This window comes from Narcine bancroftii, chromosome 8 (assembly GCF_036971445.1).
Source record: "Narcine bancroftii isolate sNarBan1 chromosome 8, sNarBan1.hap1, whole genome shotgun sequence".
Taxonomy (NCBI): Eukaryota; Metazoa; Chordata; class Chondrichthyes; order Torpediniformes; family Narcinidae; genus Narcine; species Narcine bancroftii.
In genome coordinates this window covers 101,976,308-101,993,912 of record NC_091476.1, presented here as the reverse complement: position 1 = coordinate 101,993,912, position 17,605 = coordinate 101,976,308, and the positions used below count along the sequence as shown (strand labels likewise).

The 17,605-nt window shown below is 42.2% G+C and overlaps 1 protein-coding gene across 1 annotated transcript in view; it reads right to left on the bottom strand.

Moving 5' to 3' along the window:
* Window positions 1-17,311, bottom strand: part of grik4 (glutamate receptor, ionotropic, kainate 4) — a 118,423-nt gene extending 101,112 nt beyond the window's left edge. Inside the window, exon 1 of the mRNA XM_069894594.1 lies at window positions 16,937-17,311. The gene's annotated coding sequence lies outside the window, so the exon portion shown is untranslated. The remainder of the gene's footprint in view (window positions 1-16,936) is intronic.
* Window positions 17,312-17,605: the final 294 nt, after the last annotated feature.

Genomic DNA, 17,605 nt, shown 5'->3' with positions numbered 1-17,605 from the left:
CTGCCATATGCCATATTTTCAATAGATAGGTCCCTACTTTGAACCCCAAAGCATTTCTTTTATATTTACATATATATTTTTCTTTATTTTTAAACATTTATACAGTTTGTTTTTTTTCGGTTGTATGTACAGATGGTTGTAAGTTGCATAGGTTGTAAGTCGGGGACTACCTGTATACCTGACTGCTTCACAGGGAAAGGGGCCCATAAACTCTGAGAAGACCTAAGGGGGCAGTAGCCAAAAAAAAGGATGAGATTGGCTGCACTAATCCATTCCAATTCATGAACCGATCTAAGTTTTTTAGAAAACTGTAATTCAATTTGCTTCTACCATTTCCTCTGGCAGCTCATTCTATAAACTCATCCCTCTGTGTGAAAATGTTTCCCTCATTTCCCTTTAAATCTTTCCATGATCACCTTAAACTATATCCTCTACTTTTCAGGCTCCTTTACCATGGGAAGATCCTTATCCATGCTCCCCATGACTTTATACACTCCTATATGGTCACAACCCCCATTCCCCCCCCCCCCCCCGCAAGCCTCCAACATTCCAGGGAAAAAAGCCCCATATTCTCTTTATAACTCAAGATCTCTGGTTTTGGTATCATCCTTGTGAATAATTTCTCCACCGTCTCTAGGTGAATGACATCATTTCCATAGTTCAGCAACCAGAACTGTACACATGCTCCAGGTGAGGTCCCATCAATGTTTTGTACAAATTTAACATGATGTTCTTTCTCCTGTGTTCAATGCCATGACTAGTGAAGCTAAGTGCGTCAAATGCTTTTGTCATCATCCTGTCTAATCGTGTCACCAGCCTGTCTAACCATGTCACCACTTTCAGGGAACAATGTACTTGTACCCCAAAGTTTCTCTGCTCTACAATGCTCCTCAGAGCCCTACTATTTACTATACAAGTCTTGCCCTGGTTTAATTTACCAAAATGCAGTACAGTGGTTGCACCCTGTAGTAGGGTGGTGGGTGCGCTCCCACCACCCTACTACAGGGTGCAACCACTGTACCTGCAGGTCGGCCCCACCTGGCTGGCTGTCAATCACTGACCTATATATAGTCTTGAGCCGGCCCTTTCCAGGTCAGTTGGACACATCAAGCCAGCAGAGGACAATCGGGCCCATGTGAAGTCATCAAGATACGACAACTGGTGTGCACAAAGTTGATTAAAGCCTGTAGTACAGTCTTTTCTCGTGTTTTGTGTTTTCTTGCTGCACCACAGCACGGTCAAATCTTGGACATTTATCTGCTTTTATGTGTTTTAAGACTATAAGTACCTCTTTTTTGTCATATGGATGTATTTACAGACACCACTTCTCTCTTCCCTAAATTCCCTAGCTTTCATTACCTTCTCCACAGTAAATACGTGCAAGAGATATTCACTTAAGATCTTGCCCATCCCCTGTAGCTTCACTCATAGATGACCACCTTGATCTTTTAGAGAACCCATTCTCTCCACAGTTACCCCTTTCCTCTTAATATAAAGCATCTCTTATGATACTCTTTTACCTTAGTTGCCAAAGCTATCACATCTCTGCCTTCAGATTTCCCTCTGAAGCATGCCCCTATATTCCTTACACTCCTTAAGGGATTCACCAACTACTTATACTCGACACCTCCTTTCTCTTGATCAGAGCCTCAAAATCATTTGTCAGCCAACGTTTCCTTATTCTGCCAGATGCCCTTCACTCGAACAGGAACATGTTGGCCCTGAACTCTCCCTATCTCACGTAAAAGTAAAAGTAGCCAGATGTCTATTTACCTGCAAACAGCCTCTCCCAATCAACCTTCACAAATTCCTGTTGGAAGCCATCAAAATAAGCCTTGGTCCAGTTTAGGACTCCCTCATTGACCACTTTCCATCACTATTTAAAAATTATTAGAAGTATTGTCACTGGTCTCAAAGTGCTCTGCTCATGATACTTCGGTCACTTGCCCAGCCTCATTTCATACTGGAAGCCCAATGTGGCCCCTTTCTGCTTGTTGCTTATGAAGACTTCTCTGGACCCATTAAGAACATTCTTCACCATCCAATGCGGTCCCAGATGATATTAGGGAAGTTAAAATTGCCCATATGTACGTATGTATTGTATGAGCTGGCCCACCCCCTGAACCTGTGACTCCTCCCTCCTGTAAATCCCAATAAACGCTATTATGCCCAAACTCCTCCCTCAGTACTAACCCAGCAACATGTGAGATGTGTTGATGTCTTAAGGTGATTAAAGCCTATTAATCACAACTCTCAGTCTAATGTGGTAGATCGATAATGCTACACATTTGAAACAAATCTTTTAATCTTACACCTATCTATGATCTTGCTCCCCTAAATCCTACTGATTATTGGGGTGGCCAAAGCACAATCCCATCAAAGTCGTCACCCCTTCTTATTTCTAATTTCTACCTATTTAGCCTCTCTGCCATGATGTTCTCTGTAATCACAACCCTCCCTCTACTGCCACACCAGTAGCAACATTGAGCTGCCAATCTTGTGCAATGGCTTCTGCAATGGCTATAATATCCCAGTCCCATGTACCTATCTGTGCCCTGAGTTCATTTGCCTCAACTGTCAGCCCTCTTGCCTTACAAATAAATGCAGATTAGTCTATCAGACTTTCCTTGTTCCCTGTCCTGCTCTTACCTCACCTTAACTACTATATTTCTCATCTATCACCTTAGATGTCACAACCCCTGCCAGACCAGTTCAAACCCTCCCAAGTAAAACTCATAAATCTCCCTGCCAGAAAATTAGTCCCCCTCCAGTTCTGATGCAACCCGTCTCTCTTGTCAGGTCACCTCTCTTCCAGAAGAGATCACACTGGACTAAGAGGCTGAATCCCTCCCTCCTGCACCAGATTTTCACCCAGGCATTGATCTATAATTTCTGTCAACCCACCCAGGGCCGCTTCTTGGAACATTGTGAACATAGAACAATACAGCATAGAACAGGCCTTCAGCCCTCAATGTTGTCCCAACCCATATATTCCTTAAAAACCCTCCCTACCCCATAACCCTCTATTTTTCATCCATCCATGTGCCTTTCTAGGAATCTCTTGAATGCCCCTAATGTTCCAACCTCCACCACCATCTCTGGCAAGGCATTCCAAGCACCCACAATTCTCTGCATAAAAAAATACTTGCCCTTGATGTCTCCCCTAAACTTCTCTCCCTTCGCTTTGTATATATATCCTCTGGTGTTTGCTATTCCTGCCCTGGAAAAAAGGTGCTGGCTATCCACCCTATCTATGCCTCTCATAATCTTGTACACCTCTAAAATCCTTCTACTGATCCTCTCCCCCTTAATACAGTTGCAGAATGTGTAAAAGCAATGATATAGCTACTAATTTGCACAGTAAACCTCTTTTGTGGCATCATATTAAATATTTTCTGAATAAATTAAACATTTACTTAAAAAATAAACGCAGATTAGTCTATCAGATCAATGAAGTAACTCATAGCCACGCTAAGACTTTATGGGCTCTATCCCCCAACTCACTGAATTGAATTGAATTGAAGTTAGATAAATATCAACGAATGTTCTTGAGTGTAGCAATAGTGGTGGCAAAGAAGTGCATGGCCGTAACATGGAAGTTAGACAATATTGTAGGGTTAGGTGGATGGCATGTGGAATTACAAAATTGTATACCATTAGAAAAAAATTCTTATAATTTAAGGAATCAACCAGGAAAATGTTATATGATTTGGAAACCACATATGGATTTAGTTGATAAAAGTCCATTCATATCATCCGTAACACCCGCTCCTCCCAATTAATAGGTTTAAGATAGAATTAATATGTTAGAAAATATAAATAGGGAATGATAAATAATATATTCAGGTGTGCTTCTTTTCTTTTTCTTTCTCTTTCTTTTTGGGGAGGGGAGGGATAAAAACAAAATTATATATCATTTTGCATCGCTTTTATAATAATGTATTATACAAGGCAAAGAAATATAGGTTTGTATTTGATGCAAATGAAAAATAAAATTTTCCAAAAAAAAACTAACTCATACATGAACAATCTTTATAAATCCACGATGACTGTTCAAAGTTAATCCATTGCATTCCAGTGCTGGAGGGAATATCTACTAAATATTTGTTACGGCATTGACCCATCATATACCTGCAATAAACTTACAGAAATACAGTAAACCTGGGGGCACCTTTTTCATTCAGAGTGTGGTCCATATCTGGAATGAGTTACCAGAGTTACATGTCTTCTTTGGCTTGGCTTCGCGGATGAAGATTTATGGAGGGGGTAAAAAGTCCACGTCAGCTGCAGGCTCGTTTGTGGCTGACAAGTCCGATGCGGGACAGGCAGACACGATTGCAGCGGTTGCAAGGGAAAATTGGTTGGTTGGGGTTGGGTGTTGGGTTTTTCCTCCTTTGCCTTTTGTCAGTGAGGTGGGCTCTGCGGTCTTCTTCAAAGGAGGTTGCTGCCCGCCAAACTGTGAGGCGCCAAGATGCACGGTTTGAGGTGTTATCAGCCCACTGGCAGTGGTCAATGTGGCAGGCACCAAGAGATTTCTTTAGGCAGTCCTTGTACCTTTTCTTTGGTGCACCTCTGTCACGGTGGCCAGTGGAGAGCTCGCCATATAACACGATCTTGGGAAGGCGATGGTCCTCCATTCTGGAGACGTGACCCATCCAGCGCAGCTGGATCTTCAGCAGCGTGGACTCGATGCTGTCGACCTCTGCCATCTCGAGTACTTCGATGTTAGGGGTGTAAGCGCTCCAATGGATGTTGAGGATGGAGCGGAGACAACGCTGGTGGATGCGTTCTAGGAGCCGTAGGTGGTGCCGGTAGAGGACCCATGATTCGGAGCCGAACAGGAGTGTGGGTATGACAACGGCTCTGTATACGCTTATCTTTGTGAGGTTTTTCAGTTGGTTGTTTTTCCAGACTCTTTTGTGTAGTCTTCCAAAGGCGCTATTTGCCTTGGCGAGTCTGTTGTCTATCTCATTGTCGATCCTTGCATCTGATGAAATGGTGCAGCTGAGATAGGTAAACTGGTTGACCGTTTTGAGTTTTGTGTGCCCGATGGAGATGTGGGGGGGCTGGTAGTCATGGTGGGGAGCTGGCTGATGGAGGACCTCAGTTTTCTTCAGGCTGACTTCCAGGTCAAACATTTTGGCAGTTTCCGCAAAGCAGGACGTCAAGCGCTGAAGAGCTGGCTCTGAATGGGCAACTAAAGCGGCATCATCTGCAAAGAGTAGTTCACGGACAAGTTTCTCTTGTGTCTTGGTGTGAGCTTGCAGGCGCCTCAGATTGAAGAGACTGCCATCCGTGCGGTACCGGATGTAAACAGCGTCTTCATTGTTGGGGTCTTTCATGGCTTGGTTCAGCATCATGCTTGGTTCAGCATCATGAAAGAGTTACATGTGGAAGTGGGCATAATAACAACATTCAAGAGACATGAGGACTGATATATGAACAGAAAGGGCAAAGAAAGATTTGAGCCAAGTGCAGGCAAATGGGACGAGCCAGCATGATCAGCATGGATGAGTTGGGCTGAAAGGCCTGTTCTATGCTGTATGACTCTTGATTCCTGTCCTGCATAGGGGAGATAAATACTGGAACAATCTAATTGTAGATGGATTATTTTAAAAAAATGTGACATGCAGCCACAGTCTCTTTTTCTAACTTAAATTGAGTGCACAGTCATCCAATACTTTCATAATGCTGTTGAGAAGACTGCTTTGTATAGGCCCATTGTAGATCAGAAGCAGAAAAGGGGAAAACTCTCATCTATTTTGTTAGGTGACATCATCTTGCACACTGTGACTGTAGAAAATAGCACTAATCTCAGAGTAATTGGCTTATAAAACAATTTAAAAATTTTCAATTTAACTTTCTTTTTGTTAAATTTAGACATACAGCACGGTAACAGCCCCTGCTAAGTCCACGAGCCTGTGCCGTACAAATACCCCAATTAACCTACAACCCCCATACATTTTTGAAGGGTGGGAGAAAACCAGAGTGCACAGAAGAAAGCCTCGCACGCAGTCATGGGGAGAACCTATAAAGTCCTTACAGACAGTGCCAGATTCGAACCAGGGCCGCAGGCACTGTAATATCATTGCGCTAATCGATATGCTAACTGTGCTGCCCTTCCCTTTGAAGGGATGGTGGTATTGAGAATTTCCACAATGGACATGACTCTATGGACGCTAAACTTTTTCTCACCATCAAAAAAAATATTTATTTATTTAAATCTTGTATGTACAGCATTGTAATTTTGCACCTTGTTCTGCACAAAACGGCTACTGCAAAACAACAAATTTCATGACATGTTGATGCCAATAAACCTGATTCTGATACTAAAATGAAGACAGTATTTACATCCCAGAGGAACAAGGGTTTGTCGAAGTTATTTTGTACCCACAACAAAGTATTAGGGCAGGTAATGATTACTGGCCCTGTCAGCATTGCTTTAAAAAGTACCACACAGATTCTACCCTTTCACCCCAACAATAATATGATGGCTTCATTGGGCATTATTATGTAAAAGGCAACATGGATTCAATCCTGAGCTCCCAGAAATCCAACAGACCTGTGTTTCCCATTCCCATATTGGAGAACAGACAGTTACTTGAAATTCTCAATGTACCTGTGCAAAGTATTGAGGACGCAACAAGCAATGGTGAATGCCAGTCTGGGGGCAGTCAAGGCATAATATTTGATCACTGTCGTCTCTCTGCCTGCAGTAGCAATGCCATAAGTTGCTTGTTCATCTGTTTCTTTGGTGGTTTAGATGTGCCACAGTGACCAAAGCCATTATTTTTCAATTAGCCCGGGGCTAGTTATGTCCAATTGATTCTTCTGTAGATGGATGCATTGATGGGACCTCTTGCTGCAACTTGAAATCCCAACCTGTAAACATCACACCCTGATCTTGCTTCTACAAGAGTTTTTCTTTTGTCTCACATTACTTAACCCCATAATATTCAAGGTAGCAGATAATTGCAGGTTGTTACTGTTGTTGAATCACTGACTCATGGGGGACAAATTCATTTATGTTGAAGCTCAGCTAGCAACAATCTGTCCTTCTCTACTGCAGTGCTTCATTGAAACAAGTGAAGGAATATAATTCTCTCTAGAAGTTAGTAGCATTAAGCAAAATTTGTGTAAAGCTCATTGTACTTTGCCTCCAATATTCATTCTACTGAAGAGAATGGAGTAAATTTCAGAGACTGAGCAACACTCAGAAGGTCAGTGTTTGGTGCTTGCACTTCAGAATGAATTGTTGAGGCACTTGTGTTCAGGGAGTCTTGGAAAATAGAGTAAGTTGATGGAACACTCTTCACTTGCCTGGAGGAGTACAGTTTTGACAACACTCAAGAAGCTCAACACCTTACGGGATATCATAACCCTCTTGATCAGCACTCCATCCACACCCTTCACTCACTCCACCATTAAATCACAAGAGCACCAGTTTGTACTGTCTACAGCAGCCATTCTCTGGGGTTATCGTCCCCTCAGCACTCTGCCCTTCCCTGTGAAGCAGTCAAGTTGTGGTTTTCCATACTTCTCTCCTATCAACCACATAAAAAGAAAATGATGTTACACGAAGGGAAAAGAAAGCAAGGCTTTTACTTAAATGTGCTGTGGCTCCCAGGGCTCCTGTTGAGATTGGCTGCTCAAAAGGATGCACTGCAGCAACTCACTAAGGGTCATGAGGGCAGCATCTTCCAGTCCCATGACCTCTACCAACAAGAAGGTCAAAGGCAGCAGAAGCATGGGAACACCAGCATCTCTGGAAGTTTCCCTCCAAACCACACATGGTCCTGACTTGGAAATAAGATCGCAGTTCCCTACACTCCTGGTTGGGTCAAAATCGTGGAATTCCCCTTTTAACAGTTTTGAGTATACACTCACTCCTCAAAAGACCTCAGCAGTTCAGGAAGGCAGCTCACCACGACTTTCTCAAGGGCAATTAAATACTGGCTTAGTCTGCGAAGCCCCACATCCCTTGAATGAATTAAACCATTGCTTTCTGTTATCTTATAAATACTCAATATTTTTTCTGTAACAATCCCAATGTTTTACTTAAAGTGAAATAACATGGACGAGTCACTTCCTTTGTACAATAGTGGAATTGTATGTAATTATGAGGTATTGTGTGTTATTCAGCAGTCCTAATAGAAACACTTTGAGTGAAAGAGTCTGACTTTACATAGGTTTATAAAATCATGAGGGGCTCAGATAAGGTGGACGGACATAATCTTTTTACCATGGAAGGGGAGTCGAAAACTAGAGAGCACAGTGAGAGGTGAGAGAAGAAAGATTAAAAAGGGACCTTAGGTGCAGCTTATTTCCACACAGTTGATATATGGAATGAATTGCCACAGGACCTAGTAGAGCTAGGTGCAATTACAATATTTATAAGATATTTGGACATGGATAGGGGGATATAGATGCAATGCCGGCAAATAATATTAGCTTAGGAAGGCACCTTGGTAAGCTTGGATGATTTAGGCTGAGTGACCTATTTCCATGCTGTATAACTCAATGACTGTCAATCTAGGTAATAGAAACAAGCTTAAACCTGCCACTAACAACCAAAATTAAAACTGAAAGTCAGTGTACATCCTCAACAAAGTTCCAAGAAAGGAATATTGATTTATTTTATTACTGATTTTGTCTTGGTATGTTATGTATAATTTTGAAAGTTGCAAATACAAACTCCCCCTCCCCTCCCACTCCCTCCATCAGCTATGTCTATAGCTCCCACTATTCCAGTAAAGCTGCTAACATATTAAAGGACTCAGCCCACTCTAGTCATACTCTCCTGTGCTTGAAAACATCAAATTCCACATTCAAGGATACTTTCTTTCCCACTGTTATCAGACTGTTAAATTGATCTCCCACTGGCAAAGAAGATGCCCTTGCAAGGTTTTTGTTTCTTTTTTACAATTGTACTTTTCTTCATACTATTTGGTTCCTCTCCATACACTATTGTTTTATTTATTTGTTATTTGATATTATTACACTACCTGCTGTAGGAGTACATACATCTGAGTAGCATGCAAAGCAAAGCTTTGTATTGTATATTCTGCATGTAACCATGAGACAATTCAATTCAACACAGAGGCTGGTAATGTAGTAAACAGTGAATGGAACACTAGTGAATTCAAAAACCTATAGATAATCAGGTGAAATGGGCAGACACATGGCTGATGCAATCCAATGTGGACAGAGATGGACAAACTGTAGGGTGGGATAATCTAAACTGTAATCTGTTCAAGAGGATGCCGAGGAAGGGGAACTATGGATACACCTTCACAAAAACTTGAAGTTACTAGGGGAAAGCTAATAAAATATCTTTTAAAAAAAAAGATGTCCTGCCTGGCTTTGCACTAAATAGAAATATAAAACCTCATGCTAAAATATAATTACTATTATAACCCAGATAGAGTTCCAACAACAACCCTGCACTCAATGTCAGCAAAACTAAAGAGCTGATTGTAAACTTTAGGAAAGGAAAACAAAAGGTGTACAATACAGTGAACATTGGGGGAATCAGAGGTGAAGAGAGTGAGTAAATTTAAATTCCTAGGAGTCACTATCTCAGAAGACCTTTCTATACTAATGCCACCGTGAAGAAAACACGGCAGCACCTCTTCTTCCTCAGGAGTTTGTGGAGGTTCAGCATGACATCGAAATCTTTGGCAAACTTCTACAGATGTGCAGTGGAAAGTGTGCCTACTAGTTGTATCACAGCCTGGGGTACTAATACCTCAGAATAGAAACTCTGAAAAAGGTAGTGGACACAGCCTAGTACATCACAGGAAAAACTCTCCTACCATCGAGAAAATCTTCATGGAATGCTACTGTTGGAGAGCAGCAGCAATCAACAAGGATTCACAACATCTAGGACATGCTCTGTTCTTACTACTGCCATCATGAAAGAGGTATAGGTGCGACAAGATTTGTATCACCAGGTTCAGGAATAGTTGCAACCCCTCATCTATCAGACTCCTAAGCAACAGAGATTAATTGAAGGACACTTACTTTGCACATTATTTATTACTGAATTTTTTTTTGTATTTGTACAGTCAGTTTGTTTACATTTCTTTCTTAGAATCAGATTTATTGTCAGGAACAAGTCATGAAATTTGATGTTTTGCAGCAGCATCAATAATGCAGACATCATCACTTTTAAGTCTTTGTTTACATTTCTCCCTTTTGTATCTGTATCTTTTTCTTGAGTACAGTTTACACTACTGATAAGTAGAAATTCTGCTTGGCCTGCAGGTAAAAGGATCTCACGGTTGTATGTGATATCACGAGGGTACTCTGACAATAAATTTGACCTTGAAATTGAGTGCCATGTGCAGCACTGGACACCATACTTTAAGTAATAAAGCCAAGCCTTTACTAAGGGTACAAGAGTTATAAAGCAACTTAATTCATGCGATGTGACAATACTTGGAATTTCCCTACCTAAAACAGAAACATTTCGATATGGAAGTACCTTGCTATTCATTGTGATAGTTCTTATAGAAGAAAGAGCAAAAAATTATCTTTGTTGTAGACAAAATTCATAGATTTAAATTCATGACAGAGAGGGCAGTAGATGTGATATACCGTAAATGGATTTTAGTAAGGCATTTGACTTATTCAGAAAGTCATGAGGCATGGGTTCCATGGCGCCTTATCTGTATGGATTCAGAATTAATTTCTCTGCAGAAAGCAGATGGAATGTATTCTGTCTGGAGGTCAGTGACTAGTGGAGTTCTGTAGGGTTCTGTTCAGGGACCCCTGCTCGCTGTGATTTTTACAAATTACTTGAAGAAGTAGAGGGATGGGTCAGTAAGTTTGCTAATGATACAAAGGTTGGCGGTGCTGTGGATAGTGTAGAAGGATATTGTAGGTTACACAGGATATAGACAACATGCAGAGTTGGGTGGAAAAATGGCAGATGGAGTTCAATCCAGATAAGCGTGAAGTGATGCATTTTGGAAGGTGAAATTTTAAGGCAGATTCTTCACAGTATGGACAAACAGAGGGGGTCTAAATCACAGTTGTCAAGGTTGTCATGCAGGTTGATAGGGAAGTTAAAGAAGGCTTATGGTATGCTGGCCTTCATTAGAGCAGGGGATTAGGTTCAAGATTCGAATGGTAATGATGTACTCTGGTTAAACCACACTTGGAATGTGCATTCAGTTCTGGTCACCTCATTACAAGAAGGATATGGAAGCTATGGAAAGAGTGCGGAGGAGATTTACCAGGATGTTGCCGTATTAGAGAACATGTTTTTTGAGGCAGAGTTAACAGAGCCAGTTTTTTTTCCCTTTCGAGCGAAGGATGAAGTCTTTAAGGTTATGACAGCCAGCACCTTTTACCTGGGGTGAGAGTATAAAACACCAGAGGACATCTGTATTAAGGGAGGGGAGGAAAGTTTAAGGGAGATATCAGGGGTAAGTCTTTTTTCCCCCAAAGTAGTGGATGCATGGAATGCATTGCCAGGGGTGGTCGTGGAGGCTGGTACAATAGGAACATTTAAAAGGCACTTAGGCACACAGATGAAAGAAAAATAGAGGGCTATGAGGTAGGGAAGGTTTTTTTTTGAGAAGGTTTATACAGGTCATTGCAATATCATGCACCAAAGGATTTATACTGTGCTGTAATGTTCTATATAAAATAATTGGCAATATCAACTGTGTCACATTTGACATCAATCTGCAATGGAATGAGTTCAAGGCCCATTGCAGGGAAGTAAGCTCAAATATACAGGCAAGGCTCCAGTGCAATACTGAGGCAGTGTTACATTGTTAGTCGTGCCATTATATTGATGACCTATTAAAATGGTTCAAAACAATCTGCTGAAAGTATTCAGGAGGTTGAGCAGAATCATTTAAGTTGGGGGGCGGGGGGGAGTTGAGTAAGAATTGAATGGTTTCAATCTGAAATGTTGACATCGAGTCCCAGCACTGATGATGCTGGACCTGCTTGGTTCCTCTTTTGCCTCAGATCCCAGCGTCTGGAGTCTCTTGTGTCTTCATTAAACTGAGTCAGTGGATAATGACAAATCCCTCAAACCTATTTTGAACATCAAGTGATAATGATTCCTCAACCAGCATTCCAAAACAGATTACTTAACCACCACCAGATTGTCTCTTGTGTGACTTTGTGGCAAAGAGATTGACAGCTGAACTTCCCACTTGCTGCACTTCTGAAATACAACCATGTCTGTAAAGATCCCTGGGGAACTCTGGAGGTACAAGTGTAACAGAAATACAAATCTTTCTTTTCTTGTTTTCTCATTTTTAAGAAAGAGATTGATAATACACTAACTGGAAGTATTGTGAAGTAGATTTCTCTGGGGTAGAGTGAGAGAATGGAAGTGGAATACCACATCTCTGCTGACCTTCTTGTCCTTAGGAAGTCAAAAAAGACTGAACTGTGTCTAATTTGCTAGATTATTGGGTAAAAACTAGGTCAGTATTTTCTCTCCCCCCCCCCCCCCACCCCCCAATAAAACTGGTACAAGAGGCCAAATTTTTAATTTTCTGTGATTCCGTGATAAATATTCTCCCAGTGCTGATGCTAATCAGCATCAATCGATGTCTTGAAAAGTGGTATTAATCATGTTATTGCAATTATATCACATTGATCTGAACAATCTCGATAACCTGAGTTATTCACACACAGAATATAATCACGCAACATAACACACTATATTCCAGTGGAGCAGGACCAGCACTGAGGCAAAGGGACCTGGGCCATGACTTCTTAGTTTCCAATTTCAGATGGACAAGAGGAAACCTACTGAGCGACACAGTCACTGAAAAAGTCACTAAAAGTTGCTGTCCATAGCATTTCTCATTACAATGATATGGGGCCACATCAATTGGCCTCCACATTCCTTTTGTGTACAGAATTTGGAATTTTCCTCCTGATCACTTATATCCCCACTTTCATATAATATATATATAAGTAAAACATGAAAATCTGCAGACACTGTGGTTAAAGATGCTGGAGAAACTTAGCAGGTCAAGCAGTGTCCTTTATGTAGCAACAGTAAACATACATAACTGACATTTCAGGCTAGAGCCCTTCATCAAGGTATGGAAAACTGTCGGGGTGCTTGAACTGAAGAGTAGGGAGGGGAGATGTGTCTGCAAAGGCAGGAGGTGATAGGTGGAGAAGGAAGGGAGGGGATAGCAGTGATCAAGGGGAGGAGGGATGGCTAGGTGAATAAAGGGAGGGAGGGAGAGCTGGAAAGGGGAAGGTAGGGGAGAGGAGAGAAAGTTAGCAGAAATCAGAAAAGTTGATGTTAATGCCATCTGGCTGGAGAATGCCCAGATGGAATTTCAGGTGTTGTTCCTCCAATTTGTGGGTGCTCTTAGTGGGATAGTACATAAAGCCACGGAAAGACATATGAGTATGGGAGTGTGACACAGAAATGAAATGGTTGGCTACTGCGAGGTCTCTGTCATTGGTGCAGATGGAGTGAAGATGCTCAGCGAAGTGACCTCCCAATCTGTACCCAGACTCTCTGATGTAGAGGAGACCACAAAGGGAGAACCTAATGCAGTAAATCAGACCTGTGGATGCACAAATGAAGCATTGCTTCACTTGATAGGCCTTTTTGGGGCCATGGACTGTGGTGAGGGAGGAGGTGTGGATGTAAATGTGGCAAGGAAAGGTGCCAGAGAGATGATTGGTGGGGACGGATGAGAGCATGAAGGAGTCAATGAGGGAGTGGTCCCTATGGAAGGCAGAGAGGGGATGGGAGGGGAAGATGTGTCTGATAGTGAGATCCTGTTGTAAGTGCCGGAAATTCTGGAGGATAATGTGTTGAATTCAGAGGCTGGTGGGGGTGGTAGGTGAGGATAAGAGGGATTCTATGTTTGTTACATCTGGGGGCAGAGGGGCCAGGGCAGATGAGTGGGAAATAGAAGCTATTTGATTGAGGGCTGACTTGATAGTGGTGGAGAGGAAGCCATGTTTGTGAAAGAAGGCAAACATTTCAGAAGATCTGGACAGGAAGACCTCATCTTGGGAACAGATGCAGCAGAGATGGAGAAATTGAGCGAAAGGGACAGAATGTGAATAAGTGTAGTCAAGGTAGTTGTTGGAGTTAGAGGGTTTGTAATATATGTCGGTAGAAAGCTCATCTCCTGAGATGGAGACAGAGAGATCCAGGAAGGGGAGATGGACCAGGTACCTTTGAGATTAGGGTGGAAGTTGAATACAAAGTAGGTGAAGTTGACAAGCTTATGTAAGTTGACCAACAAGACCTTTTCTGTTGACTAGCTTTTCAACCCAAAGGACGGAACACCTCCTACAGCCATTTCTGCATCGAAATTTTGATGAGTGGTTCTGAGTTAATGCAATCCTACAAACTCCAAATTCTGCACAACTCAAACTCAATCTATATTGATACTCAGTGCTGTCTCTTCATTGATCACTAGATCAAATGTGTGACCTAATACCTTATCATTACAAAAGTTTCAGCAGTTTAATGAGCCCACTGATCACCATTTTCTCACAGGGATCAATTTTTACATACGATCCACTAAAAAAAATTAAACATAAATTGTGTAAACTTTTGATCAAAATTAATGCAGAAAATAGAAAAAAAGACTATTGTTTAAGAAATATATAGGTTAATAGATGGACTTCAGTGTTGTGAAAAACAATGTTGACTTGCTGGAGTGGAAGATCTGTAAATCTGAGAATAAAGAATGTAATCAAATAATGTAAAATGTCATGAGTTTGAGAAAGTTCAACAAAAGAATGTAAGTTGCATCCTTGTGTTTAGGCATTAAAACAATAAGTAAGTAAATTTGTACTAAATATTGGCATGAATACAGTTGGAGAAGTCTGTGTTCTGGATGCCACTTTATACAAAAGATACGGAGACAGACAAGCAATACAAGAAAGATTCATGAGAATAATAATAGTTCAAGTATTTTCACTCATAAAGATGTTCATTAATAGTTTTTTTTTATATATATTATTCACCAGAACATAAAAGGCTACAGCAGGAATCTGGCAGGCTCTTTCAAAATGATGAAAGGGTGATTAGCAAAGTTTTGGTTGCCAAATTGTTGTACAAGGATTATTATCAATAAAATGAATAAAACTTATGCCTTACTAATGTGGTGTTGAATCAGGAATATCATCACTTAGAATAGATCTGGACATATATTTCTAAAGAGAAAAAGAACATGAGTCAAAGGCAATGAAAATGGATTGTAGTGGATAGAATAGCTATAGAGCTGGGTACATACAGCCAGTGTCTATTACTCCTGAATGGAGTAATCCCCAGTATTGACCATGAAAAGGCAACAGTTTCTTCCTGATTCATGTTCTTTTCTATTTATTTTTTCTCTACCAGTACATGTTTTATCTGACTTGGTTACTCAGCCCAACTTTTCATTCCCTTTGTCTATAAACCTAAATGGCATTTTCCTACCTTGTAACCAATTGGCTCAAACAAGATCAATGTTAGGTATTCCTTTGAACTTCACCAGTGAGAGGATTTACTGCTACACAAGAAGGTACACCAACAGACAATTTATCCCACAAAACATAAGAAAGTAGGACAGTTCAGTGGCATAATCTAGTGTTTCAAAGTGGGGTAAATATTTCCCTCCATCCCAAATAATTAGACCAAACATGGAGTAAACGTTGTCTTATTTCCACAAGATAAAATTAAAAAGAATTTTTTTCATTTTATACAGAGTGTAAACTTGGTGGTAACTAAACTGCAACTGGACATATTTGTAAATGGCCTAAATGAAGTAACCAATTACAAACATATCTAAAACAGCACACAGAAGTATTGTAGACTACTCATTGGAAGACGATCATTTTAGGTCACCAGAGATTAAATAAAAAGCAAACTAGTTTTCGTAACTTTAGACCAGAGCTTGATGTGATCGAAAGGAAACCATAAAAGGTTCCAGCATTAGACGAATATGTGCTTTCGTTTAATTGAGAAACAAAAAAAGCACATTTTTATTGCTAGTCATGATTTTATAACTATAAGAGAGCTGCAATCGTCATCATTCACAATCACCTTTCTGCTTTGACTATATTATGTGTAAATCTTGCACACAATCCTGCTCTGGAACAAGAAAGAGCCAACAATCCAAATTGTTGGCCCTAATATTCGAAAGATGGCAGAATCCCGTAGTTCTGTGTCACACAAGACAACCTGATTGATACCAAGGCCACAATGATTTTCAGTGAAGCCATCAGCCGACAACTACCCCCCCCCCCACAACCCTTCTCACTACTTCCCCCCGCCCCCCTATATCTTCCTCATCGTCATCCATCAAGAGCCGTTCAGATATCACGACTCTTTCTTTCCCCAAACCACGATCATTCATTCTACAGTCTAAACCCGGTTCACAAAGGGCCAAGCACAGAAAGATACAAAAGTGCGACATGCGCAAATTTTACAAAACAAGTCTGACATTTTAATGACAGTAGCATTTAGCCGAGGCGACCACTAATCTGCTTTGGTTAATCCGACGGTGCTCATCATTCAGTATGGGGGCGGGGGGTATTTGTTGATCAGCCCAGGGTCTCGACCCCTGCCTTTCGGCACATGTGTTCCCCTGGACCCAACTGGGTCGATGGGCGACCGCTCACACTGGCGGAGGTGACGGCGAAGTGGGGCTGCAATAGCCCTCCAAGTGCTGTGTGGTTCTCGTTGTGCCCAGCCCACGCTCAGTCCAGCCACGGGGAGACCTGTGATCTCGGCGCGGCGGAATGATACTGCGCGCACTGCCTTGCTTGCTCACCCAACACGGACGATGAGTTGATGACCAAGCGAGGCTTGAAGTGCCCGAACACGAGAGTTCCTTGCACGATTTCCGACCGAGCAGGATTGCGAAGTCCCAGCCTCACAAGCGGTGCAAAGGCGACAAGGAACGCGTTGCGCGGTGACAAACAATCCACTCACCCAACAGTCTCAACACAACATCGATCCCTCTCCCAAAACTTGGAGCAAACGGTTAATGAATGTGGTAAAGAGTTAACAGTGTTTTCTTCCGCTCCTTGCGCCCTGGAATCGAATGGAGGGAAACCAGTCTGTCCAAAAGCACCCACAAGAATAAAACGCCGAGCCGCAATTTGCGCGAAATGTGCCAGCGGCGGCGACGTTCAGAAACTAGCAGGTGGACAGATACTGAGTGGAACTGAGGCAAAGGCCGGGTTAACATTTCTGGCTCAACCGCGCCGAGAGCCAAATTAGGATTCAAGCGGCATCGACGTCGTGGAAACGCAGGGAAATACTGCCCCCAAAGCCGTGCTCGGGAAGCACACGGAGCTTGCCGGCCAATGCACCCGAGCCGAGTGCGGGTGACACCCCACCGAGCGCACTGGCCACGCTCCCCCCCCCCCCCCCCCCCCGGGAGGCAGCGCGCGGCGGCGTGAAGCCAGTGGCCAAGACTGCAGCGGAACTCCGCGCGATGGCGGGGGCCACGGCCGAACAGGTGGGAGAGGACCTGCGTGAGGACATAGGTCTCTGGAGAAGTGGAAAAAGTCCAAAGGTGGTGGCGAAGGAGGATCCCCCCCCTCCCCAGAATAAACTTCATTCGTCATCAATTATTTACAAATAAAAAGACTGCCC